Here is a 16722-nt window from a genome sequence, read left to right as displayed (position 1 = left end):
AGTATGAAAGAGGGGTTTGTGCAATCGATATACACATTCTGCTTGATTCTTGGTATTGATTGCATCTGCTTCTGCAGGATGTAAAATAAGTGTGTTAAACACTAGACCTGTGATTCCAATAAGATCAAAATTCTGAATTATTAGCTATATTTTCTATTATATTTTGTTACATTTAGTGTCTTGGAGTTAATATTAAAATTCTTCCTGAGTCAGAAGAAATAAATTCAGTCTTCTGGGTGAAACAATCCCTACAGGGCTGATGAAATTCAGGCTTTAAATTTGTATGTATTGTAAACTATGGTTCACTGCAGAATGACAAAAAGTTTAAGAAAATATAGGTGTAAGATATGAGTGCTTGAGGGCCTGGAGATTCAAAAATGTGTAGGTTCAATTACGGTTTAGCTAAACTGTAAAGGGAGGAAAAATTGGAATGGTTTATAGCTATGTAATAATGGTGTTCAATAATGAAGCATTCATTGCAGGTGGAGATCAGAAGTGTAATGACCACATCTTTTTCTGATGGATTCCTTTATAAACCTTTCTGAGAAGATGTCCCATCATATGTTTCCACAGGGTGCTGAAAGTGCAGGAACTCTCTTCCTAAAGGAAAACCTGCATGGGCAGTCACCCTGGTTGCCCTACAGCTTTATCCCTAAGACTAAAATTTGCTTAAGGAAAGTTTCAATAAGAAGGCAGATTCGATGTCTGAGTCCCACAGAGAGGGGCTGGGAAGAAAGAGCTCTTCAGCTTCTTGTGCACCTCACTGGATACCAGTCATTGCCCCTGTGCCATGTCTGCAGTTTGTGGGGTCACTTACGAGGCAGATCAATGGATTGATCCCTGTTAAGAGTAACCTGTCAGGAAAATCAATTAACACACTGAAAGTAATTTCATAAAATAAATCAATTTGCACCACCAGAGGAACTATTAAAAACTGATGGGCAATCTCACCCTTTGGGCTTGAAATGAATAGAACTGTTCTGATACAAAACAGCAATGATTTCATTAAATAAAAACAACCAATTTCTAACTTTTTTTGTAGTTTAGGAATCCTTTGGTTTCCTGAGAATACAAAAGAGGCCCAATAGCTAGAGAAGTACCTTTGCTGTCCTTTGCATATACATAAAAAGTCTGGACTGAATAGGGCACTGCCCAGCTTTATATAACAACTGCTGTAATCCTAATAACACCTTTTGACTACAATCAGTTTCTTCTTGTGAGGTCTTCATGGCAGATGAAGAGCAAATTACTGCTACATGTAACAGCCTGAGAAGCAAATAGTCCCATTAAAATATTTTGCTGGTGTTCATAAACCAGTGCTTCCCAGAACTCCATCCCTGTCAAATAAATAACTTTTTGTTTCCCGTGAAATACAGAGAGCGCAGGTTACTATGGTGATCAACAGAACACAGAATAAACTCTGATTCATCATAACTGCCACATGCTAGAGCAAAAAAACAAACAACCTGAACATCATCTTGCGGTTTCAAGCTGGATCTCTGAAAAATATTTTGAGAAAATAAAAAAATTGCGTGATGTCCAAATAACACGGGGTGAAGCATCACAGAAATGAAGTGTTGCAGCAGTGTGCCACTTCAAATAAAAGTGCTTCAAGTCTGAAACATTTTAAAACTCATGATCTCAAACCTTAGTTTTTTTAGTCTAATCAATGAAACGCATAGAACTGTGATGGGAATGCTTTAGGCCACATGGCTGTGCATGTACATCTTCATCTGGGTCAGGGACACCCTGGCCTTTGCCTGTCATGGACTTTCAGTACCCAGTTGTTAAATCCTACTTACTCTGTGTTTTATGTTCAAAGGGCTGAATCACTGACACTGGGCAGCCACTGAGCAGGGACTGCTTTGATGCCAGTTTTGGAGGCTTCACTCTTTTGATAAGTATGACACCCATGGTTTTAGTTGCGTTTACTTGCTCTCCTTGTTGATTTTTCACTATCGAGGCTTAAGAAGGTAATGAAGTAGAGTTTTACATCTGCTCTCTCAGTAATATTTCTAATATTGGTAATCAGCACACTAGTTTTTCAAATGCATGCAGTGAATTCCGCTGCACAAAATGCATTGTATACCATTTATTTTCACATATTTCACCTTCTAGCCTCAGCATTACATCAGATCTACAAAATTTTCAAATTACTTAAAACAGAAAGATCACCTAGTAGCTTGTATGCTGACCTTCTGATCTCAACTCTGCCAAGTCACCAAAGTCTACATTCACATTCATTAAGACCTGAAGAGCAGCACTGAGATGGATGTCTGTTTTTTCCTGCTCTATCCGTTCAATCTACTAAGCAACAGCTCTTCCTGCTACCCCTGATGTGTTTTTGAAAGGGATAATAACCTACTTTTTAATTGTAAGGCTGCACGAGGGACTTGGTGGAAAGTGATTTAAAAAATTGTGGTCCGTTGTAAGATGCTTCCAACTGGTGCCCACTCTGGAGGTTTGAAGCCCCTACACAGTTATTATCCAGCTGGTGTCTTTGTACCAGTTTTATCTCTAGTCCCAGGCCTTCTCTCCCCAGACACTCCTGGTAGTGAATTTAAGTCACGGAAACCTCGTGCAGCATGAAAGTTGTCTGCAGCCTCTGCGGTTCAAAAGGACCTGCCTGTGGGTTCACAATTATTCCCTCAAAAGGATTGAAAGCAGGAGATTCAAAGGCTAGTAAAATCCAGGGCCCACGGCTTTTATCATTTGATGATGTTGCAGAGGATGTTTCCTTCCCAGCTGAGTCGTGCTCACCACTCCCCTTCTCAGGTGGGGTGGCTCCCCTTTGACACCCCTGAGAGAGCTGCAGACTCTTGCTGACATGGTGTGTCTTCCATGTATTTAAGGTGTGGAGGGGAAGGGAGAGAGGGAGACAGAGGAATAGAAATAATACCTTTCACATTTTATATTATTGGCTGCCATTTCTGAATTTCTTAAGGACTTCAGAACTTGGTAAGGATAAAAGTGTTTTGGTTTTTTTTTCTTAAAAACATGCTATAATTCCAACAAAAATAAGTTCAGCAAAACCATCTGATTTATGCCTTAGATCAGACTTTATAATCTAGATGTATAATCTAGATGATAAAGTGAGCCTGCTCACTCAGAAGGTAACAAGGCATCCTTGTTATTCTGCACGTGTAGATTACAAAGTAGCTCTTATTTCCCAGCCCTTAACTACTTGGTGTCACTCTGGTGTCATTCTTCTAACCCACCATTTCTCCCTAGTATGGGTACCTTTTGTCTTTAAAATGTCATATTAAATATCATCAGCATTTGCAGTCTCCTGGATAGAACATTTAAAATTGAAATGGTTGGGGTCAATATATATAGACACTAAAATGGAACTTATTCAGTAAAAATCTATATGGATGGACAATTACTGCAGTACCAGCTCTTCTCTAACCCAAATGTCATTCAGCATTATGGCCTGGATGGAATGACTGCATCACAACTGAGCCATGAATTCTAAAAGCACCAGCCATTTCAATTGCACCTTTAATAAAAAAAATAATAAAAAAAAAAATCTCCAAAACTTAGTTGCTTGCTAACATCTTTTAATAAAGGGCACTGTATTTTATGTGTATGACTAATATCTCTGTATGCTTAATAAATTCTGTGACAACTGTAGAATCATCCCTACTAACTGTGGGCTTTGAATGGAAGAAACAGCTGGATAATGGAGACCTGGAGAAGCGCTGAGGTTAAATCTCCTCTCTTGGCTCATGAGCAGGAGCCTTTGATGGGATGAGTATGCCCCAAACTCGTGTAGATACAAATGCCCGTGTCATACTGTGCCTCCCTAAGCAATATTCTGCATAAATATTTATGCCTTTCTATTTTTGCCTGGTATGATCATGGAAGGGGAGTGTAGTAAGTATACGAACATACCCAAAAAATTACTCAGTTTTCATCTCAGAAAAAAATTTAGTAATTTTTCCCATGTTAGTCCATTGTTAGTGGAAGTTCAAATAATCAACAACTGTCACTTTTACCAAACTGTAGGCAGAATACACACTTAAAACCCTGGGTTAAATTTTAAATCCAATTCTTAGTTTTTCTGCTGTTTTGTTCTCTGTGAATTTGACCAAGAGATTTGTTCTTCCAACTCCACTGCTCTACACAGATACCAGATTTCCCAGCTGGACAGGCAGCAGAGACTACACACATGAATGACGGGAAGGCAATCAGGCACAATGGGAAGTCAGATGAGAAGGCCATTAACAAAAATTTGGCTCAGTTTGACTACACTATCTTCAGGGTCTGCTGTTACTAATTTTTGTCCTGGATTATGTTCCCCAGTATAAATTATAGGGGAAGAGAATCATAAAGAATACTACTAAAGAGCATTTGATGAGACAAGTTGGTACCCTAGTGAGAGATTTCAATAAAAGTGATTTTAGTGAAAATAAAACCAAGGATAAGCTTCAAAGCAAAGGCTTTGCACACAGTTTCAGGTGGAGAAGCCAACACCTTTTAGAAAGAACAAAAATCTACCAGCTGCTGAGACTTGAGCTCAGGGTGGGTTTGCTGTGAATGAAGATAAAGGTAGATAGACCAAAGTTTTTAAGCAAACCCTCTCAGCCTTTGTAACTTTCCACGTCAAAGCAGGTACTTACACAGGTCCAGGTTGAAAATGTTTTAACAATGACTTTCCATTCAGGAACTGCAGCTTGAAAGTCATGCTCACACCGGATAACTGTGAGGATAAAATGCAGATGCTGGTGCATGAGACTGTGGAGTTTAGCTGTTCTACCCTGAAAATGCTGGATGTGCTCAGCATCACCCTGCCCTTGGGCAAGGATGGGAAATACCTGTTCTTGCAGTGCCCTGGCTCTGCAGGCCAGCAGAGAGTGTATTCTTCTCCAGCCTTTCTGTCCAGCCTCCTCCCTGTCCCTCACTCAAAGATCACAAGCTGCAATTCCATCATTACTTCCTGGGCTCAGGAAAAGCGGTAGCACCAAGACAGAAGCCATGGAGTTCTGTTTCCCTGGTCATTCAGTGTTGCTTCCTTGATGAACTTGGAAGGCTGTTATTCTAAATGGTACCTCAGCCATCTGGTTGTGCACCAGTGGACTTCAGGAATCACTTATGACAACTGTGTCCACTTCCATTTTTTTTCAGAGCAACTCTCCTGACGCTAAAATGCCTGTAGTAAACTGTCTTGAGCCCTTTCATCCCACTACTAACATTTGCAAAAAACAAAACATACTCTTTTTCCTTCTGACATACAAATAACTGTGGTTATATTTCACATCGCCTTGACCAAGAGTGAAAGTTAATTCTCTAAAATGTAATTTAAATACAATTAGAGATAAATGCTGTCAAAAATCCCATTAAAAATGATGGAAGTTCTGATCTTACGTTGCCAATTTTAGAATGCTTAAATAAAATAAAAAAAAAAGTGAGAAATCTGCACCCAACAAAATTACATTTAAACAATGGAACTGATAATATTACTATTTAGCTTTAAACATTAATTCACTGAGGATGAATTTCACCATGAGTAAAACATTCCACAATGGTGATATTTTATATTAAACTCCAGTTTAATACAAAGCACTTCCTGCTTTGTAACAACTGGTGTTGGTGCAGAAGAAGGGAAGAAAAAAAAAATGACAGACATTTTCTGGAGTGATCTGTCTATATGGAGAGCTGCATTTAATTAATTGGAAGCTCATTTATTACTGGGCTCCTATAACACTTCTGATAGGATTTTAGGGAACATTCCAGTAAACATATTATTGCTCTTGAAACAGGAAATAATTAGCTTTCAGTTTGCCTCAGTTCTGACCAAAATAAACTAAAGCAGTCCTGGTAGGAGGAGAATCTGAATTTCTGCTTCCAAACACCATTATGTGTTTAAAAAAAACTTTAAAAAAAAAAAAAAATAGGTGAGTGGACTCAGATCTTGAGAGCTCCTCAAACTGTGCATGAACAGACTTTTGAGGATGATTCAGTGCAGTTTCTTGAGCAGAAGGTCTAAAGAGGAGGTCCAGAGCTCAGCTGTGTGTGCTGATAAGGTGCTGAGTAGCTCCCTTATGGTTCTGAATAGCTGGGCCTCACTGCTGGAGCCCCTGGGGGCAGGGAAGCAGCCATTCCACCCCCTCTCCCGTCCTGACAGGCATGAACTGAGATATATTTTCACTGTTTTCCCACATTCCTTGTCAAATACCTCAGAAGTCATCCCTGAGCAGCACAAAATAGCCTAATAGCAAAGGCAAGTCTTAGACTGTGGGGCTCAAACTAGTGTCAGCCTTTTTCTACTTCTCTCCTAGGCAAGAGAGTAGAATAATATCCAGGATTATTTTTAATGAAGATTGTGCAGGAGATGATTGATCTGTAATAAAGACTAAGAATTACGTGGTATCAGGGAAAGTAATCTATACGAAGATGTCCATTTTTATATTCAGTTGTCACAGATCTGACATTTATTTATCCAGGTCCTGTAAGATATACAAGAGCCTACATTAAAGTGCAAATCCATAGAAAAGTAGAGACAGTCAATAACTATCAATAGTGTCACTTACTGTCATTAATCAGAAAAATGGCAATTTTTTAAAAAAAATCCTACCGGTTTTGACAAATTTCCCACTTGATAAGGAAGTAGAGAAGTTCCAAACCAAGTCCTGACATATTTCCTAAGAGTTACTTTCCTTCCGTGCCTGTCTTGGTTTTATGACGTGCTATATCATCTCAGGGCAGCTGGGTTGCAGCAGTGCAACTCCACAGCCCCGTGCTGGATCAGCCTGGTGTGTGGCACACACTTGGCTGTAGCTCATCCCTGTGACATTCTGACTCAGCCCCGCAGGATTTAGTGCCTCGAGAACCCTGTCGGAGAAGGGATATTTATGCCTGGAGGAGGGGGAGAGTTGTAGATGAGAAGGTTTCTAATGCACGGCTTTCACTCCCAACCCCAATCCGTTTGGATTTAGTGTCCTTGTGTGGAAATCTTCTGGGGAAGGCACCTCCTTTCCCCTGAGGTCAAATGAATGTGTTATAACAGTGCTGGAATTAATCTGAGCAGATAGAAGGTCAGGAGGGAGGGGCTTCACTTCAGAGGGGAGATATGATTATACTCGTCATTGGACCAGTCCTTTGATTTGCTCACAGTACCTGTGGGAGGTCCCTGATGCCAGCATCCCTCAGGGGCCCTGGTCTCAGTATTGTCACTTAGATGACAAGGCAACTTGGAAGTAACAATTGCTCTTTTGACCTGAGCATTCACCCACACGTTCAGGATTTTGCAGGGTTTTCTGCTTAGAGGAAGTATGTGTGGAAGACCAGGAGTTCTTTGAAGAAGACCTGTTGTATAAGCCTGCAGTTTCTGAGCTCTCATACAGAAGTTTGAATCTGTTATACAAAAATCCTCTCAACACCGCTTTCTAACTTACCTAATTTCCATATGCAGCTTTGGTAGAAATTCGTTCTTTCTGATGAAAGAGAAAGAGGATGAACATATTTATATCGCTGCTGCCCTCCCAACAGATTGCACCAGTCTGTGGGACAGCTGTTTCTATGTTCTCCTCTGAGGAAAACACTGAAAGAAGCTATAACTTTCTGTGGCAATCTCGACTCACCTGCTTTCCTTGCTTTCTCTGAAGCAGTGGAGTTCTAGTGGGATCACAGCTCCAGGTCCACCTCCTGCATAAAGGGAATTTCAACAGGCTCCATTTTTTTGCAGTATAACTCAGCACCTCCAGGCATCTAACACTGAATGAACAAGACAGAATTTGAAAGAGGGAAATGTTGACTTTTTTGTTCAAGTGTTTAAATAAGAAGTGTCTGATTTGGCAATAAATCTGCTAAGTTGTCTTTTTACTTCGCTAGGACTTCAACTAAATTTGATTTCTCTGACCCTAGATTATCCTGAGCAGTCTTTACATGGCTGGTAGTACAGAAGGAATGGATTTGCCATGGGTTAGTAGTTAAGATTCTGTTTTTTCATCAAGAAATCTCAATTTTTGCAGAGGCATGCCACTTCCCAGACTGGAAAAATGCTGGGCATAGTGAAAAACAGCCTGACTTTAGCTTGAACTAAGAGGTCTATTGGACCTCCATCTGATGAGGTCTCAAAAGAGAAGCAGTGCCAAGGGTTGGCTGTAAATAGCTGCAGAAATCTTTACACCTGGCAGTGACACTTGGCTGGAAATGCCACGTTCCAATTTTTTTTCCAGTTCTCCCTTAATTTCCCCTGAAAACTCAGTGCAGATGATACTTAACCTGGTGTACAGTGCTGAGATCATGAAGTTAATGAGAAACCACGCATTCTGGGTAAAAGAAAGTTGTGCATCAGAAACTCTCACACTAATGAGGTTTTAAGGTCTTCTCCCATCCTTTCCCTTCCCAGGAATTTCTAGGCATCCAGCCAAGCAGCTGCCAAGGCTTGGACATGTCCAAGAGGGTTGTTCTCTGTTTGGGTCCCTCCAGCCTGGGGGCAGTGCTCCCTCTGCTCTACCTTTTCTTTTCCTCTGGAGTTCCAGAGAAGGAGTTCCAGAGGCAACAGCCATTTCTTCCTTGGCTCATCCATACACAGGGAATTCAGGGAGCCAGGTGCCAGTGTTTCCATGGGATTTATTGTGCATGTGCAAGGGAGGTTTCCCTTTGTAAAAAAACCACTGGAAGAGTGAGGTAGGATTAGTATTCTTGACCTGCACTTGTGTAGAGATGGAATAATTCCTTATAAAATAGAAGGGATGGGATTTAGTGGACAGTTGAGGGTATATCTTAATTAATCTCTTTGCCAATTAAAAGATGCAAGTTCTAATTAGGATGACCTCAAAGCAATTATTCAGACTTGTGTATTTACATTAATTAGACTACCAAAGCATTAAGAGTAAGATTATGACTTTGCAGATGGCACAAAGTCGATTTTCCATGTCGAAGTACCTCACTACCTAATTTGTAATGAGGGAAGATGTCACAATTGCACCATTTCTACTTCACCAGTTATTTTGTCTCCCAGGGTTTCAGGTCTAAAATACAATTAAGAGGAGGATGCTTGTGTTGAGGATTTAGGTCACAATTTCCTTCCTGATGATGGGGAGATTGATGTAGAAACTTATTTGTCAGGTGCAGTGAAAGTCTTCTCACAGGAGGCAACTGGTTCTTTTCACTCCCACTTAAGTATTCACCAAATACTTAACAAATAGTTACAAACAAATACTTAACAAAAACTAACACCTAATCAATATGATATCACTACTTCTGTTTAGCACATGCATTTGAAGTTTATTCTTTTCTAGATCAAATCTAATCTACACATAATATACCTAATTATTGTGATGATTAAACAGTGGAATTTAAGACCATAAATACTGTTAAAAACAAATGAAAAAACCCCAAAACAAACCAAAACCCCACAAAAAACAAACAAACTTTTGTTTTTTCTCATTCACTTTCCCTAACAGCTTCTGTAGCTGTCCACTTTGCATGGACAATAATAACTCATCTGCTTTCCTGTCTTCTATTTCCTCTCTTAGATCTTGTCTCTCTGTATTATGGTTTTTCCTATTCTGACAGGCAGCTTCGAGGCAGGTGCCTAACATCTTACCAATAATTCCTTTACCCTCTTTAATATTTCCTCTTGCTATTTTTAATTGTTTTTCAATAGCAACCCGGTCATGCCAGTGGTTGTGAGCCCCTTCTGAGAATTTGGGACTTATTTCGTGTTTCCGTAAGTAATCAGTGACACTAATTGCCCATCCTGCCAACTATATCAATTCGTCACGAATCCATCACGAATCCTGATTTAGGATCCTGCTGACTGCACCAATTTGTTGTGAATGGGTGATTTAGATTGCTTAAAGAACCACTGTCAAAGGTATTAGCAAAGTTCCATGGCAAGGCTCACTCTATTACTGTACTGCACAGTCATTGAGGCAGTGATTCAAACCTACAAAAATCAAAATTACCAAGACAAAAATCAAAGTTATCACACAAGGTTATGCAGAATATTGTTGTCTATAGTTGTTGGCTATAATTGATAATGACATTGTGTGATGCAGCATGAAACCATCTGCCTTTAAAATGTTTTTGCCTGTCAAATTTATATTTTACCTGATATAATGTTATCAGTATTTTAGCAGAAAAACAGCCAAAATTAAATTTTTGTGGGAAAGAAAAAATATTGTAGAGAATAAGATAAAATTTTCTACAGAGCCACCTGAGACACAGCCATCTGACTTTTAAACAATTTTTAAGAGGATAGTATTGCTCTTGCAGAAGAACCAGATGAAAATCAGGAAGGACTTGGAGCTCTGGATAGGTCCACTGACATTTTTCAACTCATGAATGTCCAGCTTATGTCCAGGGAGGAACTTGGGAAGGAATCACATAGATATTTCTCCTTGAAAATGTGAAATCTACCTTAGCTGCAATCTCCACACAAATCTGCCTTTGCTTCACACCCCCCTTAAAGTCTCTGTTCTTTAAATTTTCTTCTGAAACATTAATCAGCTAATACAAAATCATGCCCATTTTTTATCTTCCAGTCACTCCAAGCACTCACATACACTCTCTTTGCTCTTTTCTAAAGTTGGTTTAGAATAGGGTAAAAGAGAAGTAGCTGGAGGTTGGAGCAGACTTACTGATTAATCTCTCTGTGGTTCACTATAAACTGTTCTGAAAAACACAATGTAAATTTGTTCACATTCAAAATATCAGAATTGGACTGCGTTCAAGATAGTATCAGACTACAAAAAGATACTATTTTACTGGAGAATGCCTGGAAGGATATGGACTGATCTCTTTTGACCCAAGTAGAGGAATCAATATTTAATGGCTTTGGGGAGTTTGCTGGTTCAGCAGGGGGAAAAAAAATGGTAGAACTGTTGAATTTCTGTTTATTTATTAAAAATGTACAAAATTCCACCTTCTTGAGCAGAGAATCCAGTGAGACTGGTTTTAATGTTTGCAGCTCCAGACTCTATTCAGCTGCCACATTAACTCAAAAACCTACTTGAATTTGTTGTTGAGGTCAAACCCAGGTGCTGCTCAGGCTGTACAAAAACATCTGCTGCCTCACTCTTCCACGTGAACAGCCTGTCATCCAAACCAACACATTCACACATCACCCATCCCAAAACAGTGCAATACACAGAAAAAATCCTGAAACAAGAAATATTGAAATTTTTACGATATTTTTGGCTGTGGAAAGGACTGCATATATCTTAAAAATGCTTTAAAATAAAGTTAAACCCAAACATTTTAAAAGCTTTAGTCCAACCTTTAAATATAGGACAGACAAGAGCAGGAGGAGGAGATTTCCTCTGCAAGCCAGTAAGTTATTTGCCAAAAACAAAGCCAGAATTAAATTCTCTTCTAAAGAGTTAGATTGTCAAAGTTGGATCCTAAATTCAGTCTGAATTCACAGAAGTGTGAAGAAAAGGGATTTTAGTGCTGCTTTCACTGTATATTTCAACCAACCATCTTTAACTGTGGCATCTCTTCTGACATCTCCATAATGTGTAAGCATGTGCATTAGTGTATACACAAACTAGGTTTATTATTGAGTCTAGACAGTGGAAAACAATTTCTCTACTGTCATGAAATTCAGTTGCATAATGGAAAATTCCACAAACAGCTGGGATTTGCTCTTCAAAAATATCCCACACTCTATTCAAAGACACTTAATCCATTTTCAAAGATAATTTTTCAGTTTTCTTATTTCACACTTTTGGCTTTTTTCCTTCTCTTTCCTACTGTAAAGTTCTGGTGCTACATTCAACTTCTTACCTTCTTTTCCTGGAGGTGATGCTTCCACCCTGGGCATCTCTGAGTAATGCCAAACAGAGAATTACCAGGGCTGCATAACATAGGGACAAGCTATTTCACAGTTGAATAGATCTAAGCTCTCCAGGCAAGAAGATAATAGAAGTTATGGCTATGAGGTGTCTGGGTTACTCCTTGGGGGGCAAAAAAATCCATCTTTACCCAAAGGTGAAGGAAAATATAGCAAACTATGGCAGAATACAATTGTGTATATAGTTTTCCCAGGCAACTTTTATTCCTTTGATGAAGGGAAGAGCAGAAGGAGAGAGACACTCAATGAAAAATAAATGTGTCTTACTAGATCATACATTATTTGATCTCCTATGGTGATCTTCCAAGAAAGAAGTGAAAAATTTGGTTTACAGTAATTCACTATAGAAAAGAATATTGCCTGTATCTCCTTGCTAATTTACTTACCAAAATTAATGCACAGACACTCTAATTTTATAGCATGGAATACCTTAGAGCACACTGAAATCTGATAAGCTCTACCCACTTTTTTTTTTTTACAGTTTGCATACAAAGACTGTCAATGGCCTTATGAAAAAAAGAAAATTGGAACAAACCTTCTGTACAGGAGCCCTGCAGCTGTAAAGCAAGATATATTCACCTCGATTTTCTTCCTAGTAAATTAATGCAAGTCTGATTTTAATTCAGTTGTGTTGTAATATATCAAATGAGTCTGTCCAGGTATGGTAAAGAGGTAAAGGAAATATTGGACACTCTCCTTCCTCCCCCTGTTCCCTCCCTCTCACCCCCCAGCAATGTCACGAGTATTTTCAACAAGCAAAAAGCATCCAAACAGGCCTGTGTGTTCCACTCAGAGCTAATCCTCATCACAGGAACTACAGGGCATTTGTCATTTTTCTTGAAGCTTGCAGCACATAAGTATCATTTATATCTCTGGTCCTTCACATACCAGCCCTCAAACAACCACTCACCACTGAGATATTCCATTAGTGTCACGCTGGGAATGGAATACGTTTCTGGGTTTTATAACCCAACTTCGAACCAGAGCCTCGTAACTAGTCTTGCTCTCAAGATTACAGTTCATCTTACAGTGGGAAGGAAAAGTGGATGTGATGGATTTGAGCACTTCCCTGCTGGCTGACACACGGCTGCTCTGGCCCTGAGTGAGCAGTGAAATAGGGGCTGCAGTCAGACCAGGGGACAAACTGTGACTCAGTCAGTGTTTTTCCCTGCTCCTTGCTTGCATAAGGAGTGAGTAACTTTGCACCTGCTTGTTAAATAACTTACTCCCTGTCTGGGGTGCAAAAAAAAAAAAAGGGAATTATCCGAGTCTTTGTGTCTTTGACCTGCCTCCTCTCTGAACCCATCTACGTCTGATGGGCTTAGTGACAACACACCTGAGCAGCAGCCTAAGGAAAGGCAGTTTATCTCCCATAAACCCCTTTTTGTTGAGCCAAACAGGTAATAACAGCACAACACCAAACGAACATCAAGTGGCTGTAATAATCATTATTTGAATCTTTACCCATTCTTATTTGGAAAATGATATTTTAAAATACTGTGTTCAGAGAAGGGCAGGACTGATAGTGGCTTCAGCTCGAAAGTGCTCTCCTTCCCTTTCAGAGCTCATCTGGCATTTTCAGAGAGCTATGAAATCCAAAATGCAGGCCTATATAGCCTCTTTACATCACCTGAAATCATTATACGGAATAAAAGCAAGGTTGAGTTGGGTCCAAATGAACTAAGAAAACATTGTCAAAACATATTCTGCAGTAATAAGGACAGAGAAAGAAAAAAAGGACTTTTTGTTAGTTCCCATTTTTTAATGATGTTATAAACTCCAAGCTAGCTATTTTGTGTGTCAGGAAGTAATCGTGCATGACCAATTTTTGCTCTTGTAAGGATTTTACCTTGTGGCTACATTCTGTTTGAGATGATTTCAAGGAATATTTTGATCACCTGCAGGCTTTTCAAAGGCTTGTTCACTTACTGAACAAGGTAGGGGAAGGACTTTTCCAGGGCAAATTTGTACAACTGATTAAGGAGTTTTATGCATACTTGAGACTCTGATTTTATTAATCATCATGACATCATATGTAATTAATATTAATCCTCACAATATCATATGTAATACTCAGCGTAAACAATGGAGTTAAGTGTCACTCTTAGTAATAATCAAGAACAACATTTGTGAGGCACTGAAGCCCAGGAGGTGTTGCTTTAAAATAAATTATTTTTAAGGGACAATTTGTTAACACATGACTTTCTCATTATACATGTTATTATCAGATATCACAATGTGCTATCTTTGCAGCACAGAAGACCATGCAAGCCTTAGAAATGTAAAAACCAGGGCAGAGTGAAAACCACGTTGATCAAAATTACAGACAAATTACCCAGGATTTTAAATAATACAGTAAGTACCTGGCAGGCTTTCAATTACTGAAGACAATTACCAGGTAGTTCTATGCAAATACCTCCAGTTCAAGACAGACAGCAATAAGGCAATTTTATCTTTGATACCCTAGTATTTGAAATATCTCGAGATCTAAAAAGAAAATGAGACATTTCAGCTGTGTTGTACTGCATTAATGGGAATTTTAGATACTTACCAAAACCAATAGTCCCAGGTATGTACACAGTATCACTACTGTGTTACAATCACACATGGCTAAATGGTTGACACGGTGTTTAGGAGTTTTAAAAGATGACTTGGAAGCTCAACCTCTTTCTAAAGATTAAGTTTTCAATAAAACTGCTGGAAAATAAGCCTGTAAGTTGCTTATAATTGCCTACTTTGCTCCCATTTCTTTACCAGAAATAAATCAGAAGAGAGAAGTAGAACACGTATAAACATATATAAATGGAAAGGCAATATAACTTAAAAAAAAATGAAATCCATAATTTTATCTTTTCACCAAAATTACTTGTATATTTTGCAAACCACTTTTTTTGTTTTTTTGAAACCAGGAGAGCTGAGCATAATTTCTGTTTTAGCTCATCTTCAGCCTCTGCCAAGGGGAAACAGGAATTGAACCAATCCTTCCCAGTCTAATGTAAAAATATTTGCATATCTATAGATGGATGTATAGATAGATAGATAGATGATTGATAGGTGTATAAATTAAAATATAAACATGGAAATTCTTGTTCCGTCAACATATTCTCACGTCTTATATTGACTGACATCACCTCTGACAAAAGCCAGTGAGAAGGAAAGGTTATAGAAACCCCTTTGAATAATATTCCTCACAGAACTTCAATAAAATGATGCAAAATAAATGGAAACAAAGTTCAGGTGAACAGGGCACATACCTCAGGGTTTCTTTTCCATGTGGCTGTAAAAATCCTTTGAAGTTGGCCATTAGGGGATGCTTCTTTCAGCAATTTGGAGCATTTCTCAGGGGAAATATAATTGTCTTTTTACCTGATATTTTTCTATGAGACCCGTGAAATTGCTCTGAGATATTTCCTTTCCCACAGACAAATGGAAAGGTAATGTTTAATATGAAGACGAGCACAGTCCTCTGATGCAGCTTAATGTATTTTTTACAATTCAAATGCCACTGCATTACCAGCACAATGGGTCAAATTTGCCCAAGGGGAGTTCATGTAGATAAAGTGTCAGGAGTGCTGTGGCCAGCTCAGAGCAAGGTAAATATGTTGAACATATTTACCTTGGGAATGGCTTCTCTAGGGGAATTAAACACATCTCAGAACCTCCTTTAATATTTTCATGTTTAATCTCGGTTAGCAAGTGGCGAAATCAGATATGAATTGTATGACACACATTTAAATATGGGGACAATGACAAGCAAAGTTTAAAGAATCTGAGCCTGGCTGACTACACAAGTAACCCTCTTTCATGCTCTTGTCCATGCCTGCCAATGTAGTCAGCTGCATTTCTTTTCCCTTTTATATTTGCAGCCAGTTCAATCCAGGAACAGCAAGTGAATGAGAAGACACCAGGAAAGTGCACAGAGGAAGTAAAAATACAAAGGACAAGCACATACCATTTTCTATCTTCCAGAACCAAACCTTAAAAGGGAGTTTCAAGGCCATACTTGCCTGTTGCGGTGATCTCTTGGCTCTTTGTGTGCTTGATGACTGAAAGACGTGGGACTGGCTCAGATCAGCCACTTTGGGCCTCGTGGTTTTAATAAGATGATTCTAGACCTAAGGAAACAGGAGGCATGAGGAGCAAAACTTAGGTATAATTCAGGCTGGCTGAATCTGGATGTAATTCTTCTCTAAAACACGTTGTTTTCTTGTGCTGTTAACAGACAGCTTTTGTCTCTGCTGCTGGTACAGTAACCAGCACTGTAATCTCACTCAACACCCAAGCAGAAACACTTTCCAGGTGAGAAAAAAGTGAAAGAAGTAGCTACTGTTTGCTCTGCTTGCTTAATAACGATGACATATGTGTTGGGTGCTGGATCATCAGCTGCGTTATGATATGTATTGCAGTCAGCCAAAGCAAATGTAAAATAACATCTCATTCAGCTGGGAGAGTGTGAACTGTACATTCATATGCTTTGCTGAATGTATGTGAATGTGCAAGGGGCTGAGCGAAAGTAAATTCTTCCTGAAATCTTTAATCTACACACCTACAGTCTTTGGGGTATATAGAAGGCAAATTAGATCTTGGTAGAGACAGAAATTAACCATCTTCCCAAATTCTGATTTCTGTTTGATTCCTTCCAGTCTCTCCCCTATGAGAGGATAGTACCTCATTATGACTTTAAAGTCTGACTTTTTTAGTAGGGCTATTTGTTTTAAATGACAATTTATTTCATGCCAGGGAATTCCATGATTTGATAGCCACAGTGAAGAAAGTGCAAGGGCTGTTTCTGGGTTGAAAGGACATGAATTTAAAGCCACCACTGCACCTTTTTCCTCAGTACCATAATTGTATAAACATGGATTTGTAGAAACATACAGCTGAGGTGTGGAGGTGGGAAAGATGATGTTCTTGCC

General features: G+C 39.1%; 1 long non-coding RNA gene across 3 annotated transcripts in view; it reads left to right on the top strand.

The window, feature by feature from the left end:
• LOC114056729 overlaps positions 1–15785 on the top strand; it is a 43098-nt gene extending 27313 nt beyond the window's left edge. For all 3 annotated transcript variants that reach the window (XR_003571075.1, XR_003571077.1, XR_003571074.1), the window contains 3 exons: positions 574–884; positions 7834–7923; positions 15673–15785. This is a non-coding gene — a long non-coding RNA (uncharacterized LOC114056729). The remainder of the gene's footprint in view (positions 1–573; positions 885–7833; positions 7924–15672) is intronic.
• The last annotated feature ends 937 nt before the right edge of the window (positions 15786–16722 follow it).

This window comes from Empidonax traillii, unplaced genomic scaffold (assembly GCF_003031625.1).
Source record: "Empidonax traillii isolate 1590-97213 ecotype Southwest subspecies unplaced genomic scaffold, ASM303162v1 scaffold102:size1114253, whole genome shotgun sequence".
Lineage (NCBI taxonomy): Eukaryota > Metazoa > Chordata > Aves > Passeriformes > Tyrannidae > Empidonax > Empidonax traillii.
The sequence above is the reverse complement of the archived record's forward strand: the minus strand, read 5'-3'. Positions and strand labels throughout refer to the sequence as shown.